The 25,793-nt window shown below is 37.0% G+C and overlaps 1 protein-coding gene across 12 annotated transcripts in view; it reads right to left on the bottom strand.

The window, feature by feature from the left end:
- POU2F1 (POU class 2 homeobox 1) overlaps positions 1-25,793 on the bottom strand; it is a 112,973-nt gene that overhangs the window by 74,474 nt on the left and 12,706 nt on the right. Inside the window, exon 3 of one of the 12 annotated variants that reach the window (XM_058184877.1) lies at positions 19,899-20,668. The exons of 9 other annotated variants lie outside the window; for them this stretch is intronic. The gene's annotated coding sequence lies outside the window, so the exon portion shown is untranslated. Of the gene's footprint in view, positions 1-8,934; positions 9,100-19,898; positions 20,669-25,793 lie in introns of those variants that run through there. 2 more of the 12 variants (XM_058184878.1, XM_058184879.1) reach the window with 2 other exon arrangements.

A 25,793-nucleotide genomic window follows, 5' to 3' on the forward strand; every position in this document is an offset into this window, starting at 1 on the left:
TGTATAAAATAGGTTGAAATAAATTGTTCAATGTACTAAAATGTTTCGTGGACTCCAAGTTCTCAATGATAGCATTTAATGATGTTAAATTGGCCAAATTTTATTATATCTTTAATGGAGAATGCTATAGAAATGTTTTAACTTAAACAGCAAAAATATAATCCATGGTGTTTTTTTTTCTATTCTCAATTTGGAATAATTTCTTTGAGCTGTTCAATGGAAATGTTCATGCACACAGTGGATATAAAATACCTACATACCCTTGTTAAAATGCTAAGTCTTTGAGATGTAGAAAAACCAGACCAAGATAAATCATTTCAGAATTTTTCTGTATGTTCTTTAACATACAATTCAAATGAAAAACGAACATATCTTTCACAGGGAAAAATAACAGGAAAACATATATAATAATGTGAGTGTATAAATATGCACATTCTTAAACTAATACTTTGTTGAAGCACCTTTTAATTTTTGACAATCTTCAGCCTTTTGAAGTAGGAGCCTATCAGCATGGCACATCTCATCTTGGGAATCTTTGCCCACTCTTCCTTGCAAAAGCACTCCAAATCTGTCAGATTGTGAGGGCACCTTCTGTACTCAGCTCTCCTCAGGTCACCCCACAGATTTTCAGTTTGATTCAGGTCCAGGATGTGGCTGAACCATTATAAAACGTTGATCTTTTTCTGGTGAAACCATTATTTTGTTGATTTGGAGGTATGCTTTGGGTCATTAAGTTGAAAGGTGAAATTCACTTTCATCTTCTACTTTTTAACAGAGGACTGAAGCTTGTGTGTCAAAACTTGGCTCAGAAACTGTCCAGATTTGGAACTGTCCACAATAATCTCCATCATGACTAAAGCCCCAGTTCTAGCTGAAGAAAAGCAGCCTCAGCATAATGCTGCCACCACCTTGTTATGGTGTACTTTTGGCTATGGTGTATTTTTGGTAATGATCAGTGTTATTTCTGCACCTAACACCAAAACATTCAACCTGGGTTTCAGATTACATCACACTTTCCCACAATCTTTTATCAGACTTGATGTAGGTTTTTGCAAAAATAGAATTTTTTTATTGGCCAAGTGTGATTGGACACACAAGGAATTTGTCTTGGTGCATACACTCTCGTTGTACATAAAAGAAAAGATACCTTCATAAAGGTACAATACTTACAACACAATGATAGTCATAGGGTTACAAATTTAACACTTAATGATACAACACTTAATGATAATCTTAGGGTACAAATAAGCAATCAGGAAACAATATCAATATAAATCGTAAGGATACAAGCAAAAAAGTTACAGTCATACAGTCATAAGTGAAAGGAGATGGGTGATGGGAATGATGAGAAGATTAATAGTAATACAGACCTAGTAAATAGTTTGACAGTGTTGAGGGAATTATTAGTTTAGCAGAGTGATGGCGTTTGGGAAAAAACTGTTCTTGTGTCTAGTTGTTCTGGTGTGGAGTGCTCCATAGCAATGTTGGCGAACCTATAGCATGCGTGCTGGAAGTGGCATGCGAAACTGTCTCGTGCCAAATGTGTGGCCTCGCCAGCTCTTCGTCGCGTTCCTGCGCTCAAACACGTGCCAGTCAGCTGGCTGTCATGCGCAGTGCCAACGGACCCCAGAAGTGCAGCGGTCCATTGCACATCTGCGAGCCGGCACCCGGCCTTTCTGGTTGGCCTTGCGCGCATGCACGAAAGACCACCGCACTTCCAGGGTCGCTGGCACCATGTGCGCAAGAGCCAGCTGACCGGTGCGCATTTAAGCACAAGAATGCGACGGAAGCCAGCAAGGCCACACATTTGGCATGGGACGGTTTCACATGCCACTTCCGGCACGCAGGCCGGCATGCGAGAAAGCCAAAGGTTCACCAACGAAGGTTCTATACTATCATTTTGAGGAGTTGAAACAGTTTATGTCCGGGATATGAGGGGTCTGTAAATGTTTTCACAGACCTTTTTTTGACTCGTGCAGTATACAGGTCCTCAATGGAAGGCAGGTTGGTAGCAATTGTTTTTTTTGCAGTTCTAATTATCCTCTGAAGTCTGTGTCTGTCTTATTGGGTTGCAGAACCAAACCAGACAATTATAGAGGTGCAGATGACAGACTCAATAATTCCTCTGTAGAACTGGATCAGCAGCTCTTTGAGCTTTCTGAGCTGGTGCAGAAAGAACATTCTTTGTTGTGCTTTTTTGATGATGTTTTTGATGTTAGCTGTCCATTTTAGATCTTGCGATATGGTAGAACCTAGAAATTCGAAGGTTTCTACTGTTGATACTGTGTTATCAAGTATTGTGAGAGATGGAAGTATGGAAGGGTTTCTTCTAAAGTCTACCACCATTTCTACAGTTTTGAGTGTGTTCAGTTTCAGATTGTTCCGGTCACACCATGAGGCTAGTCATTCAATCTCCCGTCAGTATGTGGATTCGTCATTGTCTCGAATGAGACCAATCACTGTTGTGTCATCTGCGAACTTCAGTAGTTTTAGCAGATGGATCATTAGAGATGCAGTCATTGGTATACAGAGAGAAGTGGGGAAAGCACACAGCCTTGGAGGGCCCCTGTGCTAATTGTACAGGTATCTCATGTGATTCTGTTTAGCTTCATCTGCTGCTTCCTGTTTAGTGGGACAGCACAAGCTTTTTAAAGATTTTCATGACTACAGATGTTAGAGTAACTGGTCTGTAGTCATTCAGTTCCTTGATGGTCAGCTTCTTCGGCACTGGGATGATAGTAGACCGTTTGAAGCAAGAAGGAATATAGCACATCTCTAGTGATTTATTAAAGATACTGGTGAAGATGGAGGCCAATTGGTTAGCACAGACTTTTAAGCAAGAAGGAGTTATCTTGTCTGGGCCTGGAGCTTTTCCTGGCTTTTGTCTGTGAAAAACTGCCTGCAATTTGGCAGTTCAAATTTCACTAGGCTCAAGGTTGACTCAGCCTTCCATTCTTCCAAGGTTGGTAAAATGAGGACCCAGATTTTTGGGGGCAATATGCTGACTGTAAACTGCCTAGAGACGGTTGTAAAGCAGTATACATCATATTTTTCAGACTATAAGATGCTCCAGTCTATAAGACGCACCTAACTTTTGGGGAGAAAAACAAGAAAAAAAACTCTACCTCTGCCTCCCAGCAATTTGCTTCCTTGCAACAAACAGCAAACAGCCTGGTCAGCTTCAGCAAAGCCTGATTTAGCATGAGCAGCTGATTGGCAGTTGGATCTGCCTCCTGGAATACTGCCTATCAGGTGTTCCAGGCTGCTGGGATTGCCACTGTCCATTGCCACCGTCACCACCCATCACTGCTGCCGCCTATCGCCACCTCAGCATACCCCATTTTCGGCTTCCATGCATCCTGTTTTCAGCCTCTGCGCGTCCCATTTTTGGTCTGTTCCAAGCGGTGGGAATAGGCGGCAAGGGAATGGGCCGAAAAAGGGGCGCGCAGAGGCCAAAAATAGTTCAGCAACATTCGCTGTATAAGACACACAGACATTTCCACCCACTTGGGGGGGGAGGGGGAGGAAAGTGTATCTTATACACCAAAAAATACGGTAAGACTAAGTGCTAATGCTGTTGCTATTTATAAGGCAAGTTTTCTGTTTTGACACCCTACATACAGCCCAGACATATGAATAATAAGGGAAATTACTTGCCAGAAATTCCTGAAGGGCCTTTAATGGTGCTGTAGGCCTCTTGGCAACCTCTCAGACCAGTTTTCTTGGTTTTAAATCAATTTTTATTTCTTTCACTTGTTGTTGACTGTCTTCATTATCTGCACTATGTTCCATGGTATATCCAATGCTCTGGAAATTGTTTTGTATCCTTCTCCTGACTGATACTTTCCAATAATGAGATCCCTTTGATGCTTTGTAAGCTCTTTGCAAACTATGGCTTTTGCTGTAAGAAGCAGTTGAATAAATGTCAGAAAAATCCTACAACAGCTGAGTTTTATATGGGCTTGATCAGAGTCACTTTAATTGATGGCAGGTGTGCACTATCATCAGTTTGAATGTGATTGGACATTACTTATAAGAGGGTGTGCACACTTATGAAACTACATTATTGTATGTTTTTATTATTTTTGCTTAATAGATTTCAGCTTTTCAGTTGACTTGTACAGCTTATGTTATTATATTAAAGGTGGAACGAATTCTGAAGTGATTTATCTTGATTTGGTTTTACATCTCAAAACCTGGCATTTTAACAGATGTATATTGACATTTTATTTCCATTTTATATCCACTGTATCTAGCATTTCAGTTTTGCATTATTTATTTTTCCTAGTTGCCCATTTCAAACAAGTGATTCTGGGCAGCAAACAATCATCATTATGACGAGTGAAAAATATTGTAACTAAATGTTAGTTTACTCCAGTGGTGGGATTCAAATAATTTAACAACCGGTTCTCTGCCCTAATGTATTTCTTCCAACAACCAGTTCACCAAACTGTTCAGAAAGTTAACAACCAATTCTCCCAAAGTGGCTGAATCCCACCACTGGTTTACTCCCAAATGTTTTAGAGGAATATTAGTAATGTGTGGTATCAAAAAATTTCCTTGTTACGAATTCCAATCAGTTTCATAATTGTTCTTTTTATAACTACTTTTAAAAATATAATGGTTACTGAATAATTCTCAATTTTTAGAAATCATTTTAGATATACAGAAAGAATTTTAAATTTGTTTTTATTTTTTAAATAAGAAAGAGTATTTCTACAAACACCCTAATTTCCAAAAGCAAGTTTTTGTTTTTCTATTATTTTTCAGTGTTAAGAGATGAAATTACTAATTCGAAGTTATCACTTGCTTAAATAAAAGTGAAATGGTACATGTGCAGATCAGCAATCTATTTGCCTTCCTCACTATGTAGAACTAATAGGAAGGATATAAAGTAAGAAGCAAGGAATAGGGCTACAGGCAAGACTCAAGTAAAAATTTTTCAAGTAACTTAAAAAAATCATTTGAAAAAAGGAACTATTGGCAGAAGGGTTCTGGCAAGACCCAACTTCACTGCAACCACTCCTCCATATCAGCCCTTAAATCCTGTTACTTGTTTGTAGAGGAATATGCAGTTCTTATTTCCAGCGAATTAGAAAAGTCTCAAGCCAAATATAAATCTTTGACTTTACATGTAAAGAGAATTTTGATTATTATTCAACTTCAATGTTGGTAGATATTATGAACCTCCAAATACATACTTTAAATGTTCTATGTGCTCTAATATTTGCTATTTTGGAAGCTTTCTTCCAAGCAGGTGTTGCTGTTTAAACTTATAGTTCTAAATCATGTTTGGCATGCCTTCTCTCCTCATTACCCACCACCCAAATGTAAAACTGTGACTTTCAATCAAACTGTTTGGAACAGACCAGGTGGAAGAAGCAGCCGCCAAATGGAACAAAGATCAGGTGGATCTGAAAGGACAATAGAGAGCTGAGCCAGGTCCTTCAAGCAAAATACAGAGTGGAAGTTAGCCAGCAGACAATTAAACAGGGAACTCACTAATGTAGAACCGAGCAGCAGATGGCCAGAGTCTTTGGGCTCAAAGCCAACAGTGGTTGATACATTCAAGCCCAGACCTGCTATGGATGATAAGCAGCATATGACCAACTAGGGAAAGGTAACCAAGCCAAGAATTTGGCTAATGGATGACATCAAGAAATCTAGCTGTTATATCATCACTGAATACAATCAGTTTTAATTTTATTATTTTCTGTTCTTGTTTCTTCACAGATGGGATATAGTTGCTAAGAGCCAAATACTATCACAGGGCAGAAGCTATACTGCTTCATATTTACATTATTTTTAGTTTTAAAATTCCCAGAGTTATGAGTTGTTTAAGCAGGTGTTAGGTAAAACATTTCAAATCTTTAAATGTTATGGATTGAAGGATTCATCCTTTCTATTACTAAACTTGATTCTCAGAACTAATTAGCTATAGGTTTTCAAAGCTTCCCTAATATAAAAGCCCATAATACAAACAACATGTAACTGAACTTAAGAGATTTCTAATGCAAGATTCTCTTAAAATTCCTGTGCTACTTAAAATGATATGCTTCAATATTTTGTTGCTCTACCATTTTTCCAATAGTCTTTCTGAATAATATGAACCTTTACTAAAATAGTTTATTTATAATTACTCAGGGTAATTATAGGTGTACAATTTTAAAAACCACCTTCACTAGAAGTTGAATTACTTTAGTGCCACTTAATTATCTTTCCAACTACTTTTAATACAGAAAGGTATGACATATTTTGGAAGACCCACCTTCTTTGAAATCATTTATAGTACCAAAGATATGTATCCTTATCCCACATAGCATGGTCTCTTTCTGGAATACCTAAAGAAATATTACAATGCTTTCTGATAATTTAAGATTATAAATATAATTATTGTAATTCAACCAAATTGACAAAAATGCCTATGCCAATATTTGAAAATCTATCCATATATGGAAACAGGACTAGCTTACTAGAATTTCAGAGGTCAGCCTTGATGTTATTGGTGTGTCTTTTAACCAACAGTCCCCAAGGACTATTTATTGCAGATACTGTAGCATAAAGGGATAAAATGAGGACAGATGGCAAGCATAACAAAAAGACCAAATGAAGAAACAGCCAGAATGAGTGACTGCATCAAAAGCCAAAATCTGAACGAGTACAGGACTCATTAATCAGAGGAACAACAAGGGTTAAGAGTAAGTGTAACAATTCAACTATGAGGTTTGATTTATAAGGATCTTTCTAAGTTCATGGAGTGGCATATGCTTTACGGATTGCACAGAAGAAAGGTCTGCCATTCACAAAACCAGTGTTGGGACTACATCTGCAATCCTTGGCTTACAGTAGAAGTTATGGTGAAAATTTAGAAGCAGGTCATCCAATTTCTAATGCCTGTTCTGTCTATTATGGTAGTTTAGATTATTTATCCATACAGCCAAAATTTACCTAATCTCATAATAATCTCTAGGGCTTTAGAAGAGATTGTTTTACATTATTTTAATTCTCGTGGATAAGGCTAGAATTTATTTTATTTGTTTAAGAATCAAATACATGCAGCACCTGTTCCTGAGCACTGATATATTATCTATTCCTGAGCAAACTTCAGTAAATCAGATATTAACTAATATATTATCACTTTTTATTTTTTATGTTCAAAGGCCAAACCATTTGGAGATGACAGGTGAATAATATACTGCAGTGAAAATACTTCATTAATTTCTTTTTAAAAACACCAAGTATATAATAACTTGACAAATATATATCTGGAAAGATATACATTAGGGTTCTTTTGGAAATAAAACAAGAACAATTAATATTGAAATATTTTAATAAGCAAAACTTAGTATGAAATTACACTTGAAAACTGCCTTGAAAACATCACACTTAAGAGAAAGGAGTATTTTAGATTTAGAAAAATGAAGAAAGACATATTTTTGTAGAAGTTAAAGTATTAATTTTCTAAAATAGAAATAAAGTACTTGGGGGAAGCACTGCAGACACACATAGAATTAAAAATAGTATGGAAAAAAATAGCAGAGATTTTTGTATCCTCTGATAAAGGGCTTGGAAAAAATCCCAGAAACCATGCTGCTCAAACCTTTTCTACTTTGTTTACAATACCAGTATCTAGAGACAATCTAAAAAAACTCAATAGTAGGAAATTCAGAATAAACAAAAGATGCATAATTAGCTGATCACTTTAAAAGGACAGTAGAAAAATTCAACCCTGACTGTTCTTTGGAATGACATACTGAAACTCAAATATTTTTTTCACCAAATGAGGAGAGAGGATTCATTGGAAAAGACCCTGATGTTGAGAAAGATTACAAATTTGCTTTTATTTTTAGAAATGTTTTCATAGTGATATTGTTTTGTTAGTTCTTATGCTACGCATCACATTCAGTGTGATGGGCAGCTATATATGTGTTTATTAAATGAATAAATAAAAGGCTTGCAAGTGGAAATATAGCAGACTAGTATGTCTCTGCAAACCAGCAGTGATGATGAAGAGGTGAATACTGACAGAGGGACAATATGATGAAGCTAATGGAGTTACTCTGGACAAAGAGAAGAAATGGGATCACCCACATTAACTCTGGTGTGGGGGGTGGGGGCAGTTCCTTGCAAAAGTCTGCAGCGTCCAGAGAATATATTGGCAACTGCAGAAGACACCATGCTCATAGCCTTACATGAATCCTATTTAAAAGATACTGGATGTGCATGTTCTATTTTCTAAAGGACAATTAAATGCAAAAATCTTACCAGGATTTTTTTTAAGACCAAAAGTACAGTTACATTTGGAATATTGCCTCTTTTAAATTATTTTTTGAATTAAATAAAAGATAATTCATCTCCTTGGGAAAGAATAATGTTTAAATTTATTAAGGAAACTGATTGGCAGACTGTTAAGCAAAGAAATAACTAAAAAAGAAGAGAAACATGAAGTTTTGAGAAGAAAATATGATTGTAAAAATATGGTGCTAAAAGGGATTAAAGTGTTATGGACTTTATAAATTAAAACCTATGTTTTATTTTTTTACAGATTATAAATATGAAATAAAGAAAAATGGTTGTTACTAAAAGGAGTGAAAGTTATAAGAGCGGATTCTTGGACAACTCCAGAACAATACATCTGCTTATGATAGATAAAGTCACAAAAGAGAATATTGTTGTCATTCAATACATTATATTATATAAAATTGATATATATTGAAGTACGCATGTTGGGAAATAACACAAGTAATTTTGCAGAATATCGAACCTTTTACAGATTTTTGCTGACTATTCAAAGTGAATAGAAAAAGTTTTGAATAATGTAATAAAGGGATTGTGATTATGTTTAATCAGAAGGAAAGGGATAATGTTTGATTTAACAGCTATAATTAAGGTGAGAAATGAGCAGCCTAGTGGCCTAGTGATGAAGACACTCACCTCCTACTCAGAAGGTTGAGAGTTCAATCTTAAGTAGTGGCAGTTTTTTCCTCTCTCAGAGTGCAAAAAAAAAAAAAAATCTGCTGCAAACTTTGTATGATGTCAGGAAAGGTATCCAGCCAGTAAATGCTCAGCTCTGTCCATTCACCCAACTCTACCTGTAATCTAAGGGATTACAGGGTCATAAAAAGGAGGAGTTTTTTTTTAATGGAGGTCAGAAACAATTTCTTTAATTTTCTTTTCTTTTTTAACTTTTATTATTTTTATTTTATTTAAGTAAAAACTTGTAACAAATTTATATAAAATAAAAAGAATTGGGAAAAGCCCCATATCAGTAAGGAATGTTTAACAGTGGAACAAATTATTTAGAAAGGTGGCAAGCTCCCCATTGCTGAATGTGTTAAAATAAAGGTTGGCCAGTTATCTCTCTGGGATGCTTTTATTTACAATTTGCAATGGCCGGAGGTTGAATACAATGCCCTTACATGGTTCATTTTAAGCTGTGTAAACTCAGCTAGTGCAATTTGTAAACTATAGTTAATGATTTATGATGATGGGTAAATCTTCCCTTTCTTTCTGAAAGATGAGAGATATCAGTATTAAAATATTTCACTCAATTAGAAGCCAGAAAAAAAACAGCACCAGTTTTCTTTGACACCAGAACTATTTCAAGGAATGCTTTTCTGGAACACAGATGCCACCTAGAGGAACAAAAGAAGAAAAACAATATACTGCATCTAATTAGAGACAGAGCAAATACTAGGAAAGGCAAGTTTATTTATTACTCTTCATTACACCATCTACCACTCTGCATTTGTGATGTTTTTTTAAAAAATAATATATTTAAAACTTTGCTTAAATTAGGAGTAATTTGACAGTGTTACCTTCAAAAAATTTTGAATAAAAAGTTCCTTAGTATAGAACCATGAAACACATTTCTGAAACAGTTGTACACATGGTCATTAATAGATAACTGCTTACTCTTTGTAGCAAAGTATATAAATTTCAGGAAATGTTTATTTATTGAATATATTGAAAGAAACATATTTTAGATCACTGTCCAAAAATAAAGGCTATTATGTCCTAATTACAAAGACTGATCAAGGAAACGTTTGGCATTGAAGTGCAGGTATCTGTTGAAGAGAACAAAATGGTGTTTTGTTTAATTTAATTTAAAAGTAATTGATATATTGAATAATTTAATAGAATTCCAAAGTTACAATACTTATATAGTTTGTAAAATAAGCAGCAGCTAAGTTGTTCTGCACATTATCAATTCTTTTTAGGGCACATTTGGGCGAGTACTTAAATTATTGTTTATTCCAGGTATTCTGGTACAATGCATTATTAAGGCTAGTAAAATTAAACATAAGGAGTGCAGAGCATAGTGCTATTCAAAATACTTTTAACTGAAATTTCCATTGATCCTGACAATTGATCATCCTGGATGGGCTGGAAAAATTTAAAACATTCAGAAAACCAGGCTGTGTAGGATAGATTTGTTTAAATATATCTAGCAATTACATCTGTTTTTTCCATTTACAATTCAAGATATTGCTTTTCACATACACATTCTTGAACTACTGGAGTTAAAGTATCTGAAGGATTACATCCTCATAATTAAAATTTTACAAGCTCTATTTGCCCATATTGGATAGTCTGGAAAAGAATTCAGAAACTGTTAGACACTGCTAAAGAATAAGTTTTATTAAAGGAATCTTGAACTTATCCAGTAATATTATCACAAAGAAAAGCCGCATAAGGTTCCCATGTGGCCTCATAAACATCTCACAATACTTTGTGATTACAGAATTCCCATTTACAGGAGAACAGATAGAATAGTAATGCATGGCAACCTCTAATCTTATGGAAATGCAAAAGGATTCCTGCTGTTACGTCTTTTTCTTCAATGATGTTCAAATCTGTTCCAAAGTTTCCAGTCCTGTGATGCAGATTTGACTACTACATGGGAGGTAGAGGCAACATATTTTTTAAATCAGTGGATCCAACACGCAGGCTGAAACCAACAAAGGCCCTTTTGAAATACTATGTCACAGAATACAAAGAAGTGTTTTCTAATATTATCTTATGAAATGTCATCTGACAAAATAATTCTATGTGAACTCTCTAGAACTTGGTCCTTTGCAATTTTGGTGTTGAATAATTCCACCAACAGCCTCAGACTTGGCAGTTATTTGGCAAGCAAAAACTGTTGTGTTTTATATCTGAAGCATTGGTTTTTTGATAGGTTATATATATATATAGTCTTCTTATACATTTCTTCATTCTTCTTGTATAAATAGCTTTCAGAATTTTCTGCTATCATAACAGGATGGTCAGCCACTCAAACTAAAAAGGGTGGAGACCATTAGAAGACATCCTAGCTCTTTCACGAACTGCACTGCTAATTCCTAATTCCTTAGAGTATGCAGAAATAGCTCTTAAAAAAAAAAGAAATATAATAAAGAATACCAAAAAATTGTTAAAAAAAGAATGGGTTCATATATAACTTATACATGATTTCACATTGCTCCCATAAATATATATCGTACAGGTAGTCCTCAACTTACGCCCAATTCAGCCCAAAATTTCTGTTGCTAAGAGGAATAGTTGCTAAGTGGATTTTGCCCCATTTTATGATCTGTTTTGCCACAGTTGTTGAACGAATCACTGCAGTTGCTAAGTTAGTAGCACGATTGTTAAGTGAATCTGATTTGCCCATTGACTTTGCTTGTCAAAAGGTTGCAAAAAAATGATCACATGACCCTGGACACTGCAGCCCATCAGTTACAAAGCATCTGAACTTTGATTATGAGACCATGGGGATGCTGCAATGGTTTTAAGTGTAAAAAATGGTCATAAGTCATTTTTTTCATTGCTGTTGTGACTTTAAAAATGACTCCCTCTCTCATCATCCGGTGATATGATGATTTATCAAAGGTGCAGCCTGCCAGTGGTACATAGATACACCAAGTACATACATTTGGGACTTAACTATGGGGATGCAGGCATTCACCTTGGCTCAATTTGAGCCGGTAAGGACAACTCCTCTCTGTTTTCTAACCCTGTCGGTTAGAGAAGACGTCTCCATATTTCATGCAAACAGAGCAGTCCTCAGACTGGATCCTCCTTTATCCCAAAAGTAAATCCTGGCTCCATTGGGCCCAGGACATTGTCCTGCTAACTTCTGTCCAGGGCCTTCCCATGCTCTGGAGAGACAATGGCCTACATTAGATGTAAGGAGTGTTCTCCAGATTTACATCAAGAGGACGGCACTTCTGGTGGCTCCGCTCTCTCCGAAGGACGCCCTAAGGGCGCCCGCGCTGGGATTCTGTAAAAGCTGGCGAAAACAGCGGCTGAAAGTACCTTCCCCGGTAAGGGGAAGGGAAAGAGCAAGAAGAAGGAAAGGTAGAGCTCTCTCTAGAGGCCCTGTTTGGGGAACTCGAAAGGGAAAGTTCCCTGGAAATCCTTCTGTACAGCTCCAGCCCCAGCGTGTTTCTGCTTCATGCAGACAGAGAAGAGAGCGACCACTTCTGCTTCAAGTGATTGTTATGGATATTTATAAGCAGACAGAATAAACACAGGAGATCAGTCATTTAAATTGCAAGTATTAAATCTGACTTCTATTTTTTTTTTAAAGAATTTTTTTTTTCACTCATCTACAATCAACACAATGAAATAAAATGGTGTTTACTTGTTGAGAAAATGAAACTGAATGGAGATTTTATCTTATTGTACTGGACTGTGGATTGTTGGATTATTTTAGTTTGTTTAAGTATTTTATAAGGGGATTTTCAGCAAGAACTTTGCCGTGAAGGTTTTTTCAGAAGAATGGATTCGTGACTTTATACAGGATTATACAGAAAGAATGTATTTAATTACTCAAAAATACGAATTGGAAAAAAATGGAGGCGTTTTGGATGAGAGTTTGGAGGAAATTAACCAATGTAATCAGGACTTGGAATATGGAATGGAGGAGATAACAAAAGTGGATAAATATAAAGATAGGATCCTGAATAAACAAGTTGATGTAAAGAAGCCTTTTTTAAAAAGTTTGGATAAAATGCCTGAATTTGTGCTACAGGAGGCTGTCTCCCGAAATGGAAAAATTCACAGGGTTAATGCTTTCCAAGAGTTCTCTTTTCAGATTGAGGGAGTAACTCATGGATTCTTGGACATAAGGAACTATTAGGAAATATTGTGACTGACTTTTCAAAAGGAGTAATGAAGGAAAGACAGAGACTAATGCATCAAAAAAAATGGCAAGAGACAAAAGTATCATCCTTGAAAGAATTTTTTTTTTTTTTGAAATATTAACAGAAAAAGATATTAGCGTTCCTGAAAGACAATACGTGAGGAAGATCTGGAAGAAATGGGTTGATTATATGTTTTATAACTATCATAAAAGACTAGATATTTGGATTTATACTGGATTTTGACGAGGAAGGACTAAAGTTGAATAGATATTGTAATTTCCCTGTATTGAAATTTTATAATCTGTTGTATTGAATTTTAAATAGAATATTCTCGAAAGATCTTATGTAAGAAAGACTTGGGGGGGAAATTATATGGTTATAGAAGCTATAAGGGAGATATTCTCTGAATTGGATTGGATTTTTATGCTTTAGCTGGTTTTAAATACTTTAGGATTAATTTGTTCTATTGATCTATATATTTTATTACTGTTTATTGTTAATTTTTTGAAGGATTTTGGTTATGTAAGGAGGAAGTCAGAACTAGAGAGGGAAAATTGGTATAATAGTTTTGGGGAAAAAAATTTTTTTTTAGCATATGTTTGTTTTATTTTTAACTATACCTTGTGCTTGTTCCGGGAAGTCAGGGGGGGAGGGGGAGGGGGTTTGTGAAGGGAGAGGGGTTGGGGGGAAAGGGGGAAAAAAATTTTTTGTAAAACTTTTTGAATTAAAAAAAAAAAAAAAAGAGGACGGCCAAAGATAGAAAGACAGTGTCTCTTTTTGTATTGTTCCAACCATTGTCAATGGGCTCTAGAGTCACCCCATCAACAGTTGGCAGATGGTTGAGAGCTTGCATTGCTAAGGCCTTCCAATCTAAGGCCCTGCCATTATCTGGATGGATAACAGCTCACTCAACTAGAAGTGCAGCCACAATGGCAGCTTGGGCTACTCAGTCTTCCATTGAAGAAATTTGCAGGGCGGCGACATGGGCTTCCCGATCGCCATTTATTAGGCACTATAAGCTAGACATCTTTGCATCGGCTAACGCATCCTTCAGGAGGATGGTCTTACAGAAGGTGAATTCCACAGGAGGGACTCCAGACCAGACGGCTTCCCGCCCTTAGAGCAGTAGGCTTTAGTAAATCCCATTATTGGACTGTCCCGCTATCACACAGAGAAGGGGCATTGGTCTTACCTGACACGCTTCTTCTCAGTGGATAGTGAGAGAGTCCAAACCCACTATGGTGACCTTCTGGTCCAGAGTCCGGGGTAACTAATGGCATGAGAAGACTTTTATTCACAGCTATGCCATCATCGAAAACTGTAACCAGAGTAAGAGGCAACGGGGCGTGGCTACAAATTGATGACTTAGTCTCTGGCAGAAAGGATACAGTCAATACCCATTCTTGGATTCTCCCACTATCCACAGAGAAGAAGCATGTCAGGTAAGACCAATGCCCCAGTTCTTACCCATGTTTGAATTTGTTCTTCGTCTTCTGCCAGCAGTGTTCTAGACATCCCTTAATCGCTTCATCCTCTCAATTCCTCTGTTTATCATGGGGGCAATGAGGTCCACAGCTCAGGAGAAGTCTAGCCAAAACCTCTATCACCTCCCTATTCCAGACAGCAACTAGGGACTCAGCAGGATTATGGAGCAGTTCTTTGGTTAGAATTCCCAGCTTTTTCTGAAACCCATCTGGGACCATGAGTCATTGGAGGTGGGCTGATCTAATAAGTCCCGTACCCAGAGGTACGGCTCTAGGGAAGCCCATAACCACCAAGGCATGATCTGACCATTATAAGTATATGGACAACTGCAGTTAGGATTTATTTTTCTCCTGCTGGGAGTAAAGATGTTATACAAAATAAAGTTGTTAACAAACATTCCTAACCATAGACGTCACTTGGGCCTCAATATAATAGTGACTCTAAGAATTAAGAATAAACTTCTCAATTTCTATAATTAGAACTTCACTACCCCCAAAGTCTCCATCTTTAGATTTCTAACTCAGTTAATTGGACTATGACCACCTAATCACTGCATCCGGACCATTAATCTAGAACATGCATACTATCCCTGATTCAAGTACTGTGGAAAAACATACAAGTAGTCCTCAACTTACAACCACAATTGAATTCAAATTTCAAATTTTGATCACGTGACCATGGGGATGCTGCAACGGTTGTAATTACGAAAAATGGTCATAAGTCATTTTTTTTTCAGTGGCGTAACTTTGAACAATTTCTAAATGAACTGTTGTTAGTTGAGGACTACCTGTAGTTGAGTATCATCATTCTAGTAATGAGCCTCTCCACCCCAGAAATTATGAAGACTGCCCTCATGAATTTGATATAAAGTAGAACTAGGGACAAAATAGTGCCTTATGTCACTACCTTGTACAACTGCCAAGTCTAGAAACACAGATATAAAATTCTATTTTATTATAAAGGTAAAAATTAGCAAATCATATAGGAACATATAGGAATTTTCCTGCAGAAAATTATCTTTTTGGGACCATGTCAAGTTCTGCTCACAAACTAGGCCAGAACCTATACTGAAATAACTGATTCTCCAATAACATCTACAATGAAGATATTAGCCTCTAAACCGTTTTGCCTAAGAAGGGAGTGTTCGTCGTACAGCAATAATTGAGAAAAACCTCTGGATTTTAAGAGGGCTTTTTCAGGAGTAAGCAGACTTTTTGACATTTGGTGATACTACTCTATCACATAAGACTGTATTCACACTTTTTGGATCCATTCAACCAACCACTTGTTGCTAATGTGGATCAGAACGGCAGAAGGATGAGTGAGCACACAGAAGTTGGCTTTTATCCACGTTCTCAGGTTTCAATCAAATCAAAAGCAGCCTCACACACAATTGGAGCAAATAATGCTCCATCCTCAATGCACCACATATCTGTGAAAGAGTGTTCCAAAATTAGGTTTTTTGGGACAGAATATATTTAGAAATATATTATTCAACAAGTATTTTCCACCATAGATATGTGCTCTTGTTTAAAATGGGAAATAACACTGGCCTATGAAGCTCAATAAAAGTCAAACTAGCCCAATTCTCCTATGTCCCTGAAATTCCTGGTTTATTTTCTCTACATGAAGGCACTAGTTTTCTCCTTCCTATTTGTCCCTTTAATTCAACTCTTGTTCCCAAAGACAAATGTACCTTCTAAATGCAACAAAGAGTATATTTAAAATATTTTCAGATTACTCATCATATTTACTGTATTACTTTAAACCTGCATTTATTATGAAATATATGTCCACTACAGAAAAAGTAGCATTCAAAATAACAATCTGTAATGGTAGTGGGAATGACCTTGGGAGGCAGGGGGAGGGACACAGCCAGGGGAATCGCTGGATAAGAATTAACTTAGCCTGCAAAAAGAATGTGGATATGGCAGATGTCTCAGAAGGAACCATTCTAGTTTATTGGGGTGTAAAGGCAACAGGACAGAAACATAATTTCAGACTTGCAAGATTTTGATATAACTTTACAATAAAATACAATTAGTTTATCTGGGATGCTTTTTGTTCAGACTACCTCAACAAAGCTGACATAATCTTGTTTAGGGATTGTTAGAGATAAAATAAAATTTAGGATTTAGCTGTTATAAACAATAAATGTTAAAACATTTGAAAGTGTGCTAGTACAACTGAAGTCTTGAGGCTTATTTCATTTAGGACATTTCTTCTTCCACCCTACCCATTAGTATTAACAGTAAGAAGATAGTAATCTGGTCCCTTCTCTTCCATCTCCATATAGTTGATCCACTGGGTGGCACAGACCAGAGTATTAGTTTCCAACTGTCAATAACTGTGGAAACTGACAATCTGTTTCCCACCACTAGTAAAACCATCATCTTGATTACTCAGTTGACAGGAAAAGTGAAAAAGGTGACTGACCTTTTGAAACTGAGGCCATATGCAGTTCAACCATTCCCTACTTAGATCTTAAAATTGGAGTAAGCAACCTGCAACATACCAGAAATTGCTGAATCAGAACTCACCGTCCTTCATCAAGAGCCGAGGTGGTGCAGTGGTTAGAGTGCAGAACTGCAAGCTACTTCTCCTGCCTGCCTACCTGCCTGCCTGCAATTTGGCAGTTCAAATCTCACCAGGCTTAAGGTCGACTCAGCCTTCCATCCTTCCGAGGTGGGTAAAATGAGAGCACAAATTGTTGGGGGCAATATGCTGACTCTGTAAACCACTTAGAGAGGGCTGTAAAGCATTGTATATATTGTATGCAGTATATAACTCTAAGTGCTATTGCTCACTGGAAAAAGTAGCTCAGGACAAATGAATGGTCATACATTGCCAATACAGAACTTACATATATGACCAGCAACCTATGTACATTTACAATTTGAGCACAGGATGTAGATTTATAGGTGGAAATCCATTTAGCATTTGAATATCCCACTACATTAATGGTGGGATGAGAAGAGAAGATATTGGAATACTAAATTACTAACTACTGACATCCAATAACTGAGGAGTTGATCATCCTTTATGTTTTTGTTAATTATCGGATACATTAGGCTTTCCTCAAAACTTATCTACTTAAATTTTAAAATGCTCTTAATTTCATAAGTATTTTATAATGATATGCTGCAAGTTTTTAAAACACTTCTAGTATTTTATAACAACTTAATGGGACACTGTGAAGACTAAAAGCAAAAAAAGAATATTCATTTAAAGGCAACAAATCTTCCATCACTAGAATTTTGATCATGGGTTCCTGGGTTTTTTTTCTTTTCTTTTCAAACTGGTTTTGCTGCCTGAAAGAATTTGAAAACTCTTGGTAAACAACATAAAACAGTCTGTTAATTTACAGATAATTTGCACAATTCCCTTCTCCATCATGGCTGGGGAAGTCAAAAATCTAAACTATTTAGCGTATCAAATTGTTTCCCTCAGAATACTATTGCTTGAGAAACTGAAGCTTTACGTCTCTCAGAATCGTAACTACATTTTGCTTTATTTCTTGCTTGTATTAAACTCTGTACAACTGATGTGTAACTTGAAAGCTTATAGAAATATGAAAAAGTCTGTGAAAACATTTGAAATAGCTGCAAATTGTATAATCTATAATTTGATTCCAGGTCCATGTAATTACTATTAATAGAAAAAGACATTTCAGGTAAACAAACAGCACTGAAAAACAGCTGGCATGACTTATAATTCACTGAGCCCACATTCACTACTGTTGTTGAGAAAGGCATCTGAAGCCTTAGGATAATGTTGTCATAAGATGACAATCAGGAGTTGGTTTGAAAATCCCTGTAAAGTCGCCAACAAGGTTAGCTTATAAGAGGGCTTTATTAACTATTCACTGAAAGGTAAAAAGGAATTAAATTATGGAATTATGGAAACTTCATGTACATACTTTAGCATCCCATTTATAAATAAGGGTTACGATTCTTTAATCGCCTTGCTAAATGTCAGAAGCAGTAGGGAAGCTGCCACTTGTTTCAGCGATATGGGAAGAATATGCACATGTTCTGACCTTGTAATACTTTGCAAACTTTAATTATTTTATCCAGATTTTTAGAAGCCCATTTATAGGCACTCTTCTATTTTTTAAAAAGCTATACATATTGGTTACCCATATTGAAACTATTTTTACAACCCAGGTCTGGCTAATGAATCATATTCTGATCAATGAGATTTCTGCAGTCCTAGAGGTGTGGTGGCTCAGTGGCTTAAAAGATGCTATAGATGATCTCTACTCTGGCAATTCAAGTACTAGCACTGCATGGCGGAGTGAACTCCCATCATTTGCTTCAGGTTTTGCCCACCTAGCAGTTTGAAAGCATGCTACATGTAAGTAGATAAGATAGGTACCACTGTGGTAGGAAACAGCATTTTGTGCAGACTGTCGACCTCTGCTGGTGCTTGACTTGCCCCGATGCAATGCCCAACAACAAGTCAACACTGATGGTGAGACAAGGCCCTGGATGATGCCGCAGGATGCCACTTGTCTTTCTGGTGTGGAATTAATTCAATCCATATGGCGCATCCTGGATAAACATCTGAGTGCGAACTAAATGGACTAGCACTGTTTGACAGCCAAATAACTACTATGAATTAACATTGTAGTCTCCTGGCTAATTGTACCATTGCCATATACTAAATAAACACTTTGCAGTTCTTTGAGAAAAAAGTTATTGAACCTCAGGTAGCTAGAATGAGCAATAAACCCATTGCCAAGGCTTGCCTTCTGTTAATTCACTGTAAGGTAGTTGGTGTACAGTGGAGGCAACCCTATTTGTTATTCCTCCCAGGACTGATCCCAACAAATATAGCTCCAGTATAATACACAGAGCACTCTAGAGTGCAAAAAAGTCCAGAGCAACGGCAAAGAATATGCAACACATTTTTATTGCCTTATACTTTTTCCCACAAACTAAACAAAAGTTGACTCGATATGTTTAATAAAGAAATAATACAGTATACCTTTATTTAACTTTAACAGGGCTTAAATGAAGCTCAGATCACTATAATTCACTATACTATAGGTTTCAGATAGTTTGACGTACAAAAATGTGGTCCCATCGTTTTATTTCCTGCAATTTAATATATAACTTGTACAAATGTTTTCAAATGTATTCATGTAAACTATATTTTAATTTTATTAAATATATATAATTTTATTGTAAATTTTTGCAATAAAATTTACTGTAATTATGTTATTATATCACAAGCCATCTTTAGGGAGAATATATCTCCATTCAAACTTTCATATCGTACCTGAATGTCCACCAATGTTTGCTTTCTGTACAAAGCCACATAATTCACTTTCTCACTTTTTCATTCTAAAACATTTGCACTAGTAGCTACTTATCTCTTCACCATGATGGCTTTTACTGCTCTGTCCATTTCTTTTGCTGCAAATGAATAGTGAAAAATATGTAATATCTATGTGCCAGCTCCAAAACACAAGCATAAAACATAAATATTAACCAAGTTATCAAATGGGAATGATTTTCTAAGACTATCTGGAAATATTTAATTAGCAAATTCAACATTATTTGTTCAGCTGTGGACAGAATATATGCTTTTAATTTTAAACATTAAAACGTTAAACGTTAAAACCAGCTAGTTTTCAGCAAACTCAAATGAGGTTATTCTTAGTGTATCAAAGTTTTGTAGTTTCCAGACTTCAGGTAGCAGCACGAGCCAAAGTAAGCCAATGGCCTTGTAAGAGAACAAACTTGCATCCTGTAGCTACTATGTATCAAAGGACAGAAGGCAGAGACATTCTGGTTTCTTTCTCACATTCTATTATGGATGTCTTGCTAGGTGTTATATCTATACTAGCTGCAGCAGCCTTGATTTTATCTCATCTGTGTTTCTGAAGATTTGGTGGAAAACTAAGACTGGATTGATTGATCTGCAGAGCTTGATGCTGGTGGGTTTGTTTTTTGAGGAAATTGTTAGAAGAAAACCAGTTATTCCTCCACTTTTGGGGTGAGAGATGAGATGCTTGACTGATTTGCAGGGCAGTGTTTTCCTCTGACCTGCCAGATGAAAGTAGAAGGGGGGAGAGAGCATATGGTTGAAAAATAAGTAGTGAAGACTGGCCAGTGTTTGTCAGAAGCACTCAGGTCCTAGGGCTAGACATGGGAACTTAAAATTGGGGGAGGGGAAGGTGAGACCTGGAAGTGATAAATCCTGTAAAAGGAGCAAGCAGAGATATCATGATAGGGATGCCATGGGAAGCTGTGGCAGCTGTCAATCCTCCCAGATAGCTCAGATAGGGAACATGTCTAATGAACTAATTCTACTTTATTGTAAGGTTAAATTAACGTAAACGTGCAAGTCTGAAAGTACAAATTTCCTGCTGACCACTTTTAACTGCCCGAACAATTAGGACAAATCCTAAATTTCTTCCTCTGACCATTAATCCACTGGGGGCTTCTGTCTGATTGTTTAATCCTAGACAGGTTTATTTCCCCTCATCCCTCCCCTCAGGTCATTCATACATTCCATTACAGTAAGAGATAAAAGGGACAGGAGACGCCATTCTCAGGAAGGCAGCCTCTGGGTTTAGTATTGATGCCACATTCCACACCCTTAAGGCCTAATTAGAGTTTCAGTACCTTTGAATGCAGCCAGGTGGATCTGTAATAAAGCCTCTTTATGTAATCATGGATGAGACAGCAAATCTGGAATGTATGACCAAGATCTCTTGGTGATGTATTTGTAGAAATCAGGCAACGCTCTAGAGCAGAGGTTACAGTGTGGACAGTAGTCCATGAGCTCTGGAAGCTTCCAGGATGTGCTGCTTTGCAGATAAGCAGATGTGAAGCCATGTTTGTGATGTTAGGCTGTGGGAATCAGATAGGCCTGCTGCTTGTATTTTCACCTGCCTGCTGCTTGATATTGTAGCCAAATTGCGATCAAGTTCTCTGGGATTATGGTATTAGGGGACTTCAATCTGTCTTTGCCGGGCCCAGAGCTGGAAGCAGCTCAGAAATTCATGATCAACATGATCCTGACCTAGATTATTGTTCGATCATCTAATGCATAGTAAGGTTATATTACATCTGATTTTTATCTCAAGGCAGCAGCACATAATCTGGAGTTCAGGATGCTGTTACCTGTCCTTCGTTGCAGAGAGATATATCAACCTTGGCAGGTTTTTCTGGATGTCCCTATCCCTGCTACAAGGAGGAGGAACCTATTGATGTAATCCATTCCAGGCACCTAATAAACCAAATGGGGTTCTTAAAACTCTAGTGCATAGTTCATAGTCGCTCCTGGAGGGACTGGAGTATCCCTTGTACAGTCACTATGAATATTATGCCAAGCATCTAATGGATAAAATTGCTTTGATCTGCTTGGAGTTAGGCTTCAATTATGCTGATTTTATGGAAATGACTGGGGTCCTGTTTTGCCCCGTTATCTGTGTGGAGTATGATCCAGTTACACCCAAGATAATTGACTGGTCTTCGATATTAAGAGATTGCTTTGATACTAAAGCTTTATCAAATGTTTTCTTTCTAATAAATGGATATTGTATGATTGCATGCCCAGCCCTCAGTAGTCCTCTGGTACTTTATCCATTCTCCAGCAGTTTTCCAAGATAATGGCCAGAGGCTTTGCAAATCTAAAATGCATTTCTTAAAACCTTAAGATATAATTTATCTGAACTCAGAGAAGTGGATGTTTTGCATGGTCAATAATATATTTCCTCTGCTTCCATCAAACTTGAATTAAAATATTTTTGTTTCAACCAGCTGATCACAACTGTCTTGAGGGAAAGCATATCCTCTTCTCAGAGAAGACTAAGCAAAAACAGGAGTTTTTGGGTTAGTTGGTTAGCTATTACCAACTTCTCCTTTTTCATTCTTACATTTGAATGTGTCTGAATAAATATTTTTGTTGTATTTAAATAATCTTTGTTAATATTACTCGAATAAAGCTTTCCAGATACTGTATCTGGATAATTTACATATATTCTTGATTTTTATTAACTTTTAATGCATCCATAGGGACTTCCTCTGTTCCATTGTTTTTCTTATTGCAACTCCTTGCAATAGTACTTTTAAGCATCCTCTTTTATAAGAACTTCCATCCATCTTAAGCTTCCTTTTTGTGTTAACGTCTTTTGTCTACATACCGCTAAAATTCTTGTTATCTTTAACTGGCAGAAACAATGCATCCTAGGGCAACAATTTTTGAACCAACGTACTTCAAATATGCTAATTTACAGAAAGTGTCCAAAATCTGGATGGGATTAAAATTTGGCAAATTTGTGGTCACATGAGTCCTGCTGTGCAGGACCTGTCTTAGCCTTCCAGAGGCCAGATAAACCAGCTGTCCAGTTAAACCAGCTATTCCTATCTAACTCTCTGGGTAGATAGGTCCAACCATCAGCTATTGTAAGGCAATCAGCCATGTTCAAACCAGCAAGATGTTGGAAGCTGCTCCCACTGCTTTTCTCTTCTTGGTCTTTCTGTTTAGATAAGGAAATATCTCTGCAACAATGACCCAATGTGTTACAAGTTGTCTAACTTTACTTATAATTGCTGCAAATTAATTTAAAATGTTCCTTAAAGTATGTAATTGTCAGTTTTAATCTCCCCATACGATTTTCAACAGCACAAGAGTATCCCACCCATTACTTAAACCTACATCATCCCTATAATGAATAGCTAGGTTAAATGTTAAATAGGTTTAATTAGGATAGCTAATTCCTTTGTGTTTCTATTTGAAAATATAAGCCATATTCCAAACAAATGAGGAAGTTCTGGAAAGATCATGCTGGTAACTTTCTCCAAATAGTTGGATTAATGATACCTCCCCCCCGCCCCGCATCTTTACTATATGCTTCTTTAAAATACTAGCAATTTACTTCTGAAAACTATCATTCATATCGTCTTAGTTGAATGTGTGTCAATACTATACAGTATTGCTCTTATTTGTCCTCCATTTATTTTAATCCAGATGCTTTTGACAATATTCTCAAATAAATTTACTTTCTATATAGTTATGGATATTTAATGCAACACATTTCTGTAACATCAAATCACAAAATGATTCTAATGTTTTTGCTCATTTTTAATAAGTTATACTCATCTACTATACAGTATTGAAAATTTAAAAGCCATTTCCTAAGAACTTAAGTAGTTCGTTAGTTGCGAAGTCGTGTCTGACCCATCGCGACCCCATGGACAACGTTCTTCCAGGCCTTCCTGTCCTCTACCATCCTCTGGAGTCTATTTAAGCTCACGCCTACTGCTTCAGTGACTCCATCCAGCCACCTCATTCTCTGTCGTCCCCTTCTTCTTTTGCCTTCAATCTTTCCCAGCATTAGGCTCTTCTCCAGTGAGTCCTTCTTTCTCATTAGGTGGCCAAAGTATTTCAGTTTCATCTTCAGGATCTGGCCTTCTAAAGAGCAGTCAGGGGTGATCTCCTCTAGAACTGACTTGTTTGTTCACCTTGCAGTCCAAGGGACTCGCAGGAATCTTCTCCAGCACCAGAGTTCAAAGGCCTCAATTCTTTGGCGCTCAGCCTTTCTTATGGTCCAACCTCCACAGCCATACATTGCAACTGGGAAAACCATAGCCTTGACTTCTGTTGGCAGGGTGATGTCTCTGCTTTTTAGTACGCTGTCTAGATTTGCCATAGCTTTCTCCCCAGGAACAAGTGTCTTTTAATTTCTTGGCTGCAGTCCCCATCCATGGTGATCCAGGAAAATAAAATCTGTCACTACCTCCATTTCTTCACCATCTATCTGCCAGGAATGGAGAGGGCCGGATGCCATGATTTTAGTTTTCTTAATGTTGAGTTTCAAGCCAACTTTTGCACTCTCCTCCTTCACCCGCATCAAGAGACTCTTTAGTTCCTCTTCGCTTTCTGCCATTAGAGTGGTATCATCTGCATATCTGAGGTTGTTGATATTTCTTCCGGCAATCTTAATTCCAATTTTTGATTCATCTAGCCCCGCCTTTCTCATGATGTGTTCTGCATATAAGTTAAATAGGCAGGGTGATAGTATACAGCCTTGCCGGACTCCTTTCCCAATTTTGAACCAATCAGTGGTTCCGTGTCCAGTTCTCACTGTGGCTTCTTGACCCGCATACAGGTTTCTCAAGAGACAAATAAGATGGTCTGGTACTCCCATCTCTTTAAGAACTTGCCACAATTTGTTGTGATCCACACAATCAAAGGCTTTAGCATAGTCAATGAAGCAGAAGTAGATGTTTTTCTGGAACTCCCTAGCTTTCTCCATGATCCAGCGTATGTTGGCAATTTGATCTCTAGTTCCTCTGCCTCTACAAAATCCTGCCTGTACTTCTGGTAGTTCTCGATCCACATATTGCTGGAGCCTAGCTTGTAGGATTTTAAGCATAACCTTACTAGCATATGAAATGAGTGCAATGGTGCAATAGTTTGAACATTCTTTGGCATTGCCTTTCTTTGGAATTGGAATGTAAACTGATCTTTTCCAATCCTGTGGCCATTGTTGAGTTTTCCAAATTTGCTGGCAAATTGGGTGTAGCACTTTTACTGCGTCGTCTTTTAAGATTTTGAATAGCTCAGCTGGAATACTGTCTCCTCCACTAGCTTTGTTGTTGGTCAGATTTCCTAAGGCCCATTTGACTTCACATTCTAGAATGTCTGGCTCAAGGTTAGTGACCACCCCATCGTGGTTATCAGGGATGTTAAGCTCATTTTTGTATAGTTCTTCTGTGTAATTTTGCCACCTCTTCTTAATCTCTTCTGCTTCTGTTAAGTCCCTGCCATTTTGGTCCTTTATCATGCCCATCTTTGCATGAAACGTTCCCTTCATATCTCCAATTTTCTTGAATAGATCTCTGGTTCTCCCTACTCTATTTTTTCTTCTATTTCTTTGCACTGTTCATTTAAGAATGGATTCTAAAATGCTCTTAAACAGATCTAATAAGTAGATCTATTAAATTATATTTGCCTTCTTTTAATACTTCATACCTATCTGATTATGAGCAGTTTACCGGTAGTTGCAAGATGTTGGCAATGCTTATAGACAATCAGGTACAGACTTAAATATTGTAGTGAGAATGTTTCCACTGAGCCTAGAAAATGCTAACTGAAAGACTCTTTATCTGCCTGGTTCTGACATAGCCATTTACTATGTCTAGTCTCATTTATCCAAGG

Source organism: Ahaetulla prasina, chromosome 5, assembly GCF_028640845.1.
Source record: "Ahaetulla prasina isolate Xishuangbanna chromosome 5, ASM2864084v1, whole genome shotgun sequence".
Taxonomy (NCBI): Eukaryota; Metazoa; Chordata; class Lepidosauria; order Squamata; family Colubridae; genus Ahaetulla; species Ahaetulla prasina.